We start from the raw sequence: 9924 nt of genomic DNA, 5'->3' as shown, positions 1-9924 counted from the left end.
GGCTATTTTATCTCAGCATGACCAGGCTTTATCAGATTTATTCTCTCTAAAGAAAGTTACATCACAAATAAATTACTTCAGTGGTAGATTGCAGTATGAGAGAAGCAAATTATTTGGCAACTATTCCCCTTTCCTTTTGCTCCTTAGTCACCTGGTTTATAGGGCTATTAACAAATTCACCCTGGCTAAAAATGTAGCCTCAGAACAGAAGAGACAACCTCACCACTTTTCCACTTCATGAAGCTTTATTCTGAGTCCCTTTTCCCTCCTGCCCTCTGGAGACTTCATGTCCCTGCAACACTTTCTGATTCTCTGCTGCCAGGCTGGGAGGGTGGCCAGGAGATGAAGCGAGGGGACTTTTTTGGTGCCTCCCCTGAAGGACAATGGCTCCTTGCTGTAATTACAGTTCTGCAAGGCATTTTGTGCACCACTGGCACCTCACCTCCTTGCGCACAACCTTCCTTCCACCCATCCTCACCCCAAATGACTCCCGTGGTGGGCTGGGACTGGATCTGCCTGCAGGTAGGAAGCACAGTGGTGCTCTGTTGGGTGGGTCAGCCCAGGCACTGCCTCTCCATGCAAGGTTGCTCCTTTTATTGCCATGGTCCCTTCTTGCTGCAAGCATGATTTATGCCAGAGCTCTTCAACCATTTTCCTATAGGAGAATTAAAGTTTTAATGATTAACCTTTATAAATTACAAGAGCAATACTCTAAATAATAAATAGTTTCTGGCCAGGTCTGAGCTATTATGCTCCAGCATGATATGCTGAGCCCCCATCTGCATTTATTTTCCATACTGTATTCAAGTCCTCTTATGTCATTGAGATAAGCAGTCAGGAGATATGTGTTTTCCAAAATGATGTCCTCATTCATCATTTCTTCCTCGCTGCTCAGCCTGATTACATTTAATTCAAGAAGAAAGAAGCCTTGCCTGGGCCCACTGAGCATATAAGGTTAAAAAAGCAATACAAATGAAGCAACAGCTTCCTGCAGAAATGGCTACAGAACACAAAATAACAGCATCCCTTATCAGCACTGGTGCTGTGTATTTTCCTCCTCATTTTCAGAGAAAACTCACAGCACAAATGACCCATTCATCAAGATCAGCAGGTACAACTCTGCTTTAAACATATATGCACAAAAGCTACCGCCCTCCCCATTAATAGGGAACGAGCTTTGAGCATTAATTTCATCTGGTATTAGTGCAAAGCTTAATTACAAGTAGAGATAGGAGAGCAAAAGCTTGCTGCAGCCTGAACCATTTCCAGTGGCACTTGGCTTAGGGAGAAATATCTTTTGTTTCTACAAGTTCTCCTCTGTCGCAGTATTTGGCTGCTCCAGGATGCAGCAGGGAGAAATAATGCCAAAATGTGTCTATGCACAATGTGAGCAGCAGCTTCCTAAGCCCAGTGGAAGATTTATTGTGACTTTGCACACTCACCCTCTCTGTGGCAGGCTGGGATGCAGGGTCTGGGTGCATGGAGCCTCCTCAGTGAGCACAGAGGGACAGGGGAGTGAGAGGCAGCCTCTAGTGAAATGCTTGCTCATCTTCTGCAGGGATGCAGCCACTATGAGCTGCTCTTCCCCAGCCTGTGCAGAGAGCACAGCCTGTGCCAGCTCTGAGCCAGGGAGCCAGCTCTGCCCTGGGTCCCAATCCTGCACTCTCCAGGTGCCAGCATAGCTGCTGCTCGTTCCCACATTGCTCAGTGGCCAAGCTGATGCTGTTGGGAAGAGCTGTGTGGTGCAGACAGTGGCTTGGCTCCGCGTGGGAGTCTGCACATGATGGGAATGGGCACTGCAGGTCCTGGCTCATGCACGGCTCTGGAGTGGCAGCAACAAACCCCCCAAGCCCACTCTCCCAGACAAGCTGGGCTTGCTGCTCCAGAGCCAGACTGGCACCCTTGTGTTTGTAGAAGGAATTTCCCACTAGGAAAGGTGGTTTGCATATTCACTCTAATCAGACTTCAAAGAAATGCCAAAGGAGCCAGGGAAATGAAACACGCACTGAGGCAGCCAAACAGGCAAATAAACACAGGAAAAAAAGCCAGAGCCTCTGACCAAATGAACTCAGACCAACTCTGAATTTAAAGTGAAAATTGAAAAGGACCTAAAGAGATGGGTTGCTTCCAAGCAGGTCCAGAGGGCAGCAGATCCACAGCTCCAAGCTCTGCCCCACAGCCACAGCAGCAGTGCAGGTGTGCAGCACCTCCAGGGCAGCACAGCTGCTCATCCCACCCCTCCGAGGAGCAAAGGGCTGTGGATGCTCTGGGGTCCCAGCTACCACTGACTCTCCAGGGCTTAACATGTTGGTTTGTTCCCAGAGAAGTTGATGTTTGCTGTAGAAAAATCCTAAATAAATACCTATCTGGGATGTCCTGTGTTTCCTAAAGCTCCCCTCCTAACACTGTGACCCAGCCAACAAATGGTGTCAGCTGCATCACTCAGTTTTGGGATGTTTTTCTCAGAGTGCCCTATGAATGCTCTTGAAACACATCCTCAAAGGAACAGTGACATGGAATTCCCACTGAGGCAGCTCTGAAGGATAATTCCTCCATTTTTTCTCTCTCCCTCAGTACGGTTCAAGCTCTGGCCAAGCTGTTCATAGGCTTAAGGTTTCACTCAACAGCCATGGCCCCACTGGAAATAGTTACAATGGCAGAACCTGTCTCTCCCTTGGCCTGGACCAAGCAAGCCCATGTTTAACCTGCCCTTGGAGAGGAACCCTGGGCACAAGGATGGGGTAGTGCAGCTGCTGGCACTGCTGCCCTGCATGTCAGGCTGGGAAAGCAAGGGATGGAAGTTCTATTATCCCTCTGAAGCTACAAAAGCAGGCAAAATGTAATTATAATCACCCAAACTGGAGTTCTGCCAGGACATCAGGGCTAATGGTCTTGTTCTTGCAAGAAGTGCCATGGGATTTTTCTAATGATCACAAGTGGTCAGGACCTCAGTTTCACATCTCATTTGGAAGATAATGAAGAACTCTCCCATTTATTTATGGTCCAAAGGGAGGTAAGGACAAATTGACTGTGTCAAAGGGCAGGAGGACTTAGAGACACAGATTCTTTTGCTCAAGATATCACTGGGAGCTCTGACAGCCAGGAGGGATAGCAGAGGGAAAACAAGAAGCAAGGAAGAAGCGTGTGTGATTTCATATGACTCTTGTTAGTGTTTCAACTTTTTCTGAATCTGCTGTGACTCCAGTGACATTGCTGAAAGGAAGGTGAATCTTTTTTCATATGAGTTATTCCCGCTGTAAAATATATTTGGAGGGAATGAGTTTATAAAGCTATCTTTGAGATAATTGGCAAGGATACTCCACTCTCCCATGAAGGTTATGAGTGGGTTACAAGAGGGTCTTCACTTTAAACTCAGAGCAATGAGAAATTAATAGATCTTGCAGTGTCAGTCCCAAGGCAGAGGATCATGATAAACTGGAAACTGGCAGAGAGACTCTTTTAAAGTTACGAGGCGAGAGAAGAGAGACGTATCAAACTCCTGGGAGTTACTTGAATTCAGACTGATACATCTGCCAAGCACAAGCGTGGTGATTGCCAATAAAAGGTCAGTGCAATTGGAAAGGACAAATATTGCCTTATCCTCTGAGAAGGAGAAGCGTGACATCTCCAGAGACCCTGCCTGTTGCTTCCCTGGAAGAGGAAGCTCTGCCCTGGGAAGCTGCACCACAATCAGCATACACAAGTGCTGCCTTTTAAAGTGAAAGATGCTGTGATACAGAGAACTATTTCCCTCTTTCTAGCCCTGATTATTTCCATACCTAAAACCTTTGTGGAGCCCCTCTTTTTCTGCTCTGAGCACAGGAAAAAGTGACCATAAACTAGAAAGCTGGAGAAAAGGGTTTGAATAAGAGGGAGAATTAGAAAAGGCTGGATTTGGACAAGAGGAAGAATTAGAAAAGGCTGTTCTGGAAGGTCATTACGTGGGTATTGGCTGTTGTATAGATGGAGCTGCTGGAGTGGAGAAAGAACTGGCTGTGATATTGATGAGAATGAGTGGTTAAATGAGAGCAGTTTGGGTTGCAAAATATAGACTGCCACTGAGATCAGCACTGGAATCAGTTTAATTAATTTATATGATCAATAACCTGGAAGGGTGAAGGCACAAACCAGCAATGCAATTTGTTCTTGGTACAAAACAATCACAAAGGAGCCATCAAAAGGTGGGATGATGCTCTCAGCTTGGACTGGGACAAGGTGCACACAAAGAGCACATGAAATGCTGGTAGGGACAGCAACCACAGTCAGGATCTGTCTCTGTGATCTCACACAACAAAACAGAGACAAATAATGAGTAAAGCTCAGCCCTCAAGCACAGCGCTTGGATGCAGGGTGCATGAAAGGCACATTGCAAGGGTGTGCCATTCAGAAAAAGTGGGGAAAGATGGGCTGCTGTCAGCAGGGAAATGGGCAAATCCTGCAGCTATGCAGACTTTGATTCTTTCATATAGAGGAGAGTACAAATGACACATCAAAGGTAAAAAGAACTCACATTTAGACAGGTTTGCATGGAGCAGAGGCTGAGCAGTGAGGATCAGCTGCCCCAGGATCTGGCACAGCAGCTGGGAGACTGACCTGTGAGGACAGGGATTCCCAAAAGATGTGATGGACAGGGCACAGTGCTGGTGGAGGAGAAGGAGGGAGAACTGGGCTTCGTGCTCCTCCTTTGTGCCCAAGAACATCCAATTTCAGCCTTCAGGTGAGCAGGACACAGTGTGAGGTGAAGCACCAGCATCAGGCTGTCTCTGGCTACACCACAGGAGCTGCAGGAGAGCCCTGCAGAGAAGGGGTGTTGCTGGTCAGGCTGATGCCTCAAAAGATTTTGGAGAAAACAAGTTTTCTCCTTTTCTCCTTTTTTTTTTTTTTTTTTTTTTTTCTGTTCCTCACCCTCTGGAGTGAAAAGCCCATCTTTCCCAGACCTTGGAAGAGCCATATGCACACATCTCTCCTGCCTGCAGTCCTTCATGAGCCCTGCAGGGCTGAAACCAACCCCAGAGCCATCTGAGCTCTGCAGGGACAATGCAGAGACCCTCTCATCACCCTCTCATCGCTGGGGCTGGCAGAGGGGAACACGCCTCAGCCATGGGCGGGGGACACTCGTGAGGGTCCTGTCTCTGGAGCAAAGGAAAGGGAGAGAGCATACAGGAGTGTAAGCACATAAATGTCAGTCCTTGGGGAGAGAGGCTGAGAATTCCCCTGTGTTTGCTGATCTGCAAACCTTGTCAGAGGCTTTCGATTCTCTCGGAGCAGAGGAAGAAAGAGACAGATGCTGAGATAATTACTACCCTGGCAGAGAACTTATTCTTGTATCCAGAAGGAGAATTACAGCCTCACAGCTGTCTTCAGGATAGAGTGAAAGCGTTTTCTCCATGGTACATTGCAATGGCAATTAATTTTCTTGATAAGCTTAAACTAACCTTTATTTTAAAAAGGAAGATAACTTGTTGTGTGAAGCATCTTCTAATCTGGCATTTACCAAGGGCAATGGGATAGTAATTTGAAAAGCAATTAAAGGTACCTTTTTTTAAGCTTTCCAGTGCCTTTTTAAGGTGCTGCAGAGCCTGTGGCCCCTCTTGCTCAGGATGACTCAGTGCTTCTCCTTCTACAGCGCATTTCCAAATGTGCAAAGCCCAGACTTTGGAACCAAACTTTGGTGCACAGACTCTCTAAAATAAGCAACAATTTATCCTCTAGCTTTGATCAGAATGTTGGACCATTTTCTTGCATAGCAGGCATGTGAAACCAGGGAAGTTCTTCTAAAATATTAGTTGGAAGGCCTTTTTGAAGTATTCCAGTCTTTCAACAGATGGTGATAAAATGTTAAATTCTGAGAGCTGTCCCCCTGATCCAAGTGCTCTCTTCCAGTTTTTATAGAAGACCTTTTCCCTGGATTAACATTGCTAAAGTGCTTTGAAGAGAAAGAATGCCACATGAATGCTCAGCAGCATTCTGTTATAGTAAATAATCCCTTTATCTGAATGGAAACAATATCTGGACTACTTTAAATAATGTATTCTAGATTTTTAATCAACAGAACCTTTATAGTAATACACACGTAATTATTGCCAAGAACATGAGAATATCTCATTCTGAACTAAAATGGAGGAGGCAGCAACAAGCTGAGAGGTACAGTTCATGGAAAAATGATCAGCTTGGTCTTGCTGGTGCTTTGCTTATGAAGAATTTAGTCAGGATTTAGCAAACAAATGCAACTAGCTCCAAAATCAAAGCAGGCATTCCCACAAGAGCACCGAGGTGGAGACCTTTGGGTCCAACACTATGCATGTAGCAACACACCTACATCTAGGAGTGGGGAGGAGGAAGGGAAGGGATCAGACAAGTTACCCCAGGAGCAGCTGCTAGCCATGAAAACATTGTTTATTTAAAAGTTTTCTTACCAGCGTGTCTTTGACGTGTAGCACACAGAGCAACATAATAAAATATCTCCAGTCCCTCCTAATTGTTTTGTGGGATGACCTGTCAAAGCATAATTAGATCATTCCATGCATTGTTGTTATGGGGAAGCTTTGTGATCCTTGAATGTTAAGCTGCCACGGAGATAACCTAACCTTTGAAACAGCAGTGTGTTAAAACCAGGAGTTATTTATTATTGGCAACGCTCTTTACACAATGTTAGTGCAGAAGCACTGTAAGAGAAAGGCAGACCAAAAACTAAAAGCTCAATAATGACCACATGCAGTAATAATTACAAACGTGCAGCAAAATGGGATCTGATAATGTGGGCTCTGCACAAGTCAGCTGCACTGCAGAGAGCTCCAGAAGCCCTTGTGGTGCATCATACTGCACCCTGACCCTTCTGTTTCAATATTTGATCTTTTGTACTGCTCCAGCGTGATACCTTGGTGCTTCAGATCTCCAAAAACTATGCTGCTGGATTTTAGATGAATACGGAAAGTCTGGATAAGACTGCTTACCAGAGGGAACTAGGTTACAATATTGCTTTAGGCAGAGAGACCTACGGGAAAATAAGTTGTTTTATATAAATAACTCCTCCAAAAGTGTAAGGTGGGCCTGGGATGAATTGATAAGAGAAAACAAATTGCATGCAAAATGAGATTCTGGCAGCTAAAAATACCTAGGAGTCAAATCAGCCAGTGAAGGGGCCACGGTGGGGGAGATTGATGTACACTTAAGGAAGCACACACCAAAGACAGATCCCAGCCACACCATCCCACTTCCCAGATAATCTGCCTGAGTCCCTGTGCCTACACCACACAGCTGCCTTCCTCCAACACATTCACTGATGGTAATTCAAAGTACTCCTTAACCTTCTGTTTATAAATGAAATGAGACAGCTCTCACAAACTCCACGGGGCAGTTTCTCAACACTCTGATTATCCTCGTGTCTCTCCTGCAGCATTTTGCAAGTTTTCTCTGTACTTTGCAAAACGTGGCCACCCAAAATGAGCACAGCACCCACAGCTGTGCACCAGTGCCAAACCCGGAGGTAATACAACCTCCCTACTCCTACTGCCTGCTATACTTAGCCATATATCCAGGGAATCTTGCTGGTCTTTCAGCTGCAGCCACAAGTGGGAACTCATATGCATTTCGTTTTCCAGAACCCCTTTCCTGTTTTCTCTTTCCTGAGACAGACTCCTCCTCCACAAGCCAGACCTACATTCCTTGTTTTTAAGTGCTTGACCATGTATTTGCATGTCTTCAAATGCATATTTACCTGCTTGTCCTTGGCTTAGTGAGCTGCCCAGGTTGTCTGTCAATGATCCTCTCTTTGTTTACCACATTACCAATCTTCAAATCACTTGGGAACCTTATCAGTCTTTCAGGATATTTTTTCTCCATACTGTAGATAAAAACATTGCAAAAAAGCTTAGGAACAGGAGCTGATCTTTAGGAACAAGAAATTAGAGAAACAACTTTCATTTTTGTTGTTGGCTGGTCACTCTTTAAACCATTTAATGTGTGCCCTAATGACTAAATTTCATTCCAGATTGATACTTAGAATTTGCAAAATCATAAATGCTTACAGACCTCAACGTATACTAGGTCAATACTATTGCTTTTATTGATCCCAGGAATAATCTAATGAGAAAACAAAATCATGTTAATGTTCTCACAGCCCTGCATTGGCTGATACAAATCATCTCACCTTCCTTCAGTACTTTATTCACCAGAATCTGCCTTTCATTGCTTTCTCACTACAAATGTCAGCTCCAGTCCATGTCCCTCACCTCCCCTGGACACTGGACAGATGAAGGCTTTGCTCCAGGCTCTTCAAATTGTCCCTGATTTTAAGATTAATAATTTCTGTTCAGCCTAATGAATCAGTACATTTTTGAGAAAATTGAGAAATACAGCTCCTCTCAGGGCTCTCCATCAGAGAGAGATGTAATTTCCACACATCCCAGCTCCTCCAGTGTAATCTTACTCTGTGGTAACCAGGAATGCCATATTGAAGATATCTGTGTGAAAATCTCTCTCCTAAGTTTGGATCAGCACAATAACACCACAACAGCCTCTGGTGGCCCTTCCTACACTGCAAAATTAAGCAGCCAGTCATGCAATGGTCTCATGAAAGTTGCCCTGGCAGACACTCTGCACCATCTCACTGCCTGCCTGTTTCTCACAGAACAGCCTTTGACCACTTCCTAGAAGAGAATTCCCTTAACATTCAATCAGTGATGGTTATTTGACAGGAAATCAGTTCAACATTAATAGGATGAATATCAGACATAGGATTGTTATTACAATTGTCAAAATGGTTTTGCTAATTGACAGAGATTTTAGGACAAAATTTTATCTTCCTTTTTATCATGTGATCCCAAAGAAGTTAACAAAATGAAAAATGAAAGAGCACAGGTTTTTATCAGAGCTTCCCAAACTTTCTCTTTTTTATGAAGGTAAGCCATCATGCTGCATTTGTCTGGGCTAGTTGGTTTTCTTCATGGTAGCTGGTATGGGGCTGTGTTTTGGATTTGTTCTGGAAGCAGTGTTGAAAATACAGGCATGCCTTAGTTATTGCTGAACTGTGGGAATGTACAAGAAATTGGAAGGAGATGCAGCCAGGACTGTTGACCCAAGGGATATTCCATATCCTGAGATGTCAAACTCAGCAATAAAACTAGGGCAAGGTCACCAGAAGAGTTGCCAACCAATTGGTGAGCAATTGTTTTCATTTGTGTTACTTGTCTTTCTTGGTGTTTATTTCCCTCTCTTTGTTATTTTCCTTTTCACTGCAATTTTTGTTACTATTATCATCGCTATTATTATTATTATTATTATTATTATTATTATTATTATTATTATATTTAGATTATTTAGCTGTTCTCATGTCAACCCCTTCCAATTCTCTCCCCACCATCCTGCTGGAGGGCTGAGCAAGCAGCTGTGTGGTGCTCAGCTGTTTTTAATAGGTACCATCATTACCAGCCAGTTCAAAGGCTGTGGAGAGTCCCTAACACTTACAGCTTCTACTTCAAGAGATGCCAAATAATTTCTTGGCCAAGCACAAGAAATCTGGTTTAATGCAAGACTCAGTGGAAGGACCCATCCCCTCCTCGGGATTTCCAGAGCAGACCAAACTATCAGGAGGGGTCTCATCTGAAGCCCAGGCATTTCTCACCCTTACCCACCTATTGAAAAGGGCTTCCAGAGAGCTCACAGCAAGTCATGCTATGTTCCCCTCATATGTTGCATTCCTTCTAAACTTCAGTTTGCACAGGGTCAGCAGTTTTGTTTGCCTCTTATGACACTCGAGCGTACGTGACCCATGAGATGATCAGCAGCTGGTGCTCCTCTTGCCCTTTGCACATGCAGCAACAAGGCTACGACTTTGTGCCATGTTTTTCATCCAGGAGGTTATTGATATTTATAGCAGTGATATAGCAGATCATTTGGACATGGAAAAGAGACAGGAAATCAATT

General features: G+C 44.5%; 1 long non-coding RNA gene across 1 annotated transcript; it reads right to left on the bottom strand.

Annotated features, from left to right (window-relative positions):
- Positions 1-310: 310 nt before the first annotated feature.
- Positions 311-9694, bottom strand: LOC119695189. The gene is made up of 5 exons (XR_005255080.1): positions 9633-9694; positions 7718-7843; positions 6417-6495; positions 5537-5684; positions 311-655 (listed from the first exon to the last, which is right to left on the bottom strand). It is a non-coding gene; the product is annotated as an uncharacterized LOC119695189 (long non-coding RNA).
- Positions 9695-9924: the final 230 nt, after the last annotated feature.

The sequence above is a fragment of the Motacilla alba genome, chromosome 4A (assembly GCF_015832195.1).
Source record: "Motacilla alba alba isolate MOTALB_02 chromosome 4A, Motacilla_alba_V1.0_pri, whole genome shotgun sequence".
Classification (NCBI taxonomy): Eukaryota; Metazoa; Chordata; class Aves; order Passeriformes; family Motacillidae; genus Motacilla; species Motacilla alba.
This window is presented reverse-complemented; position numbering and strand designations above follow the sequence as displayed.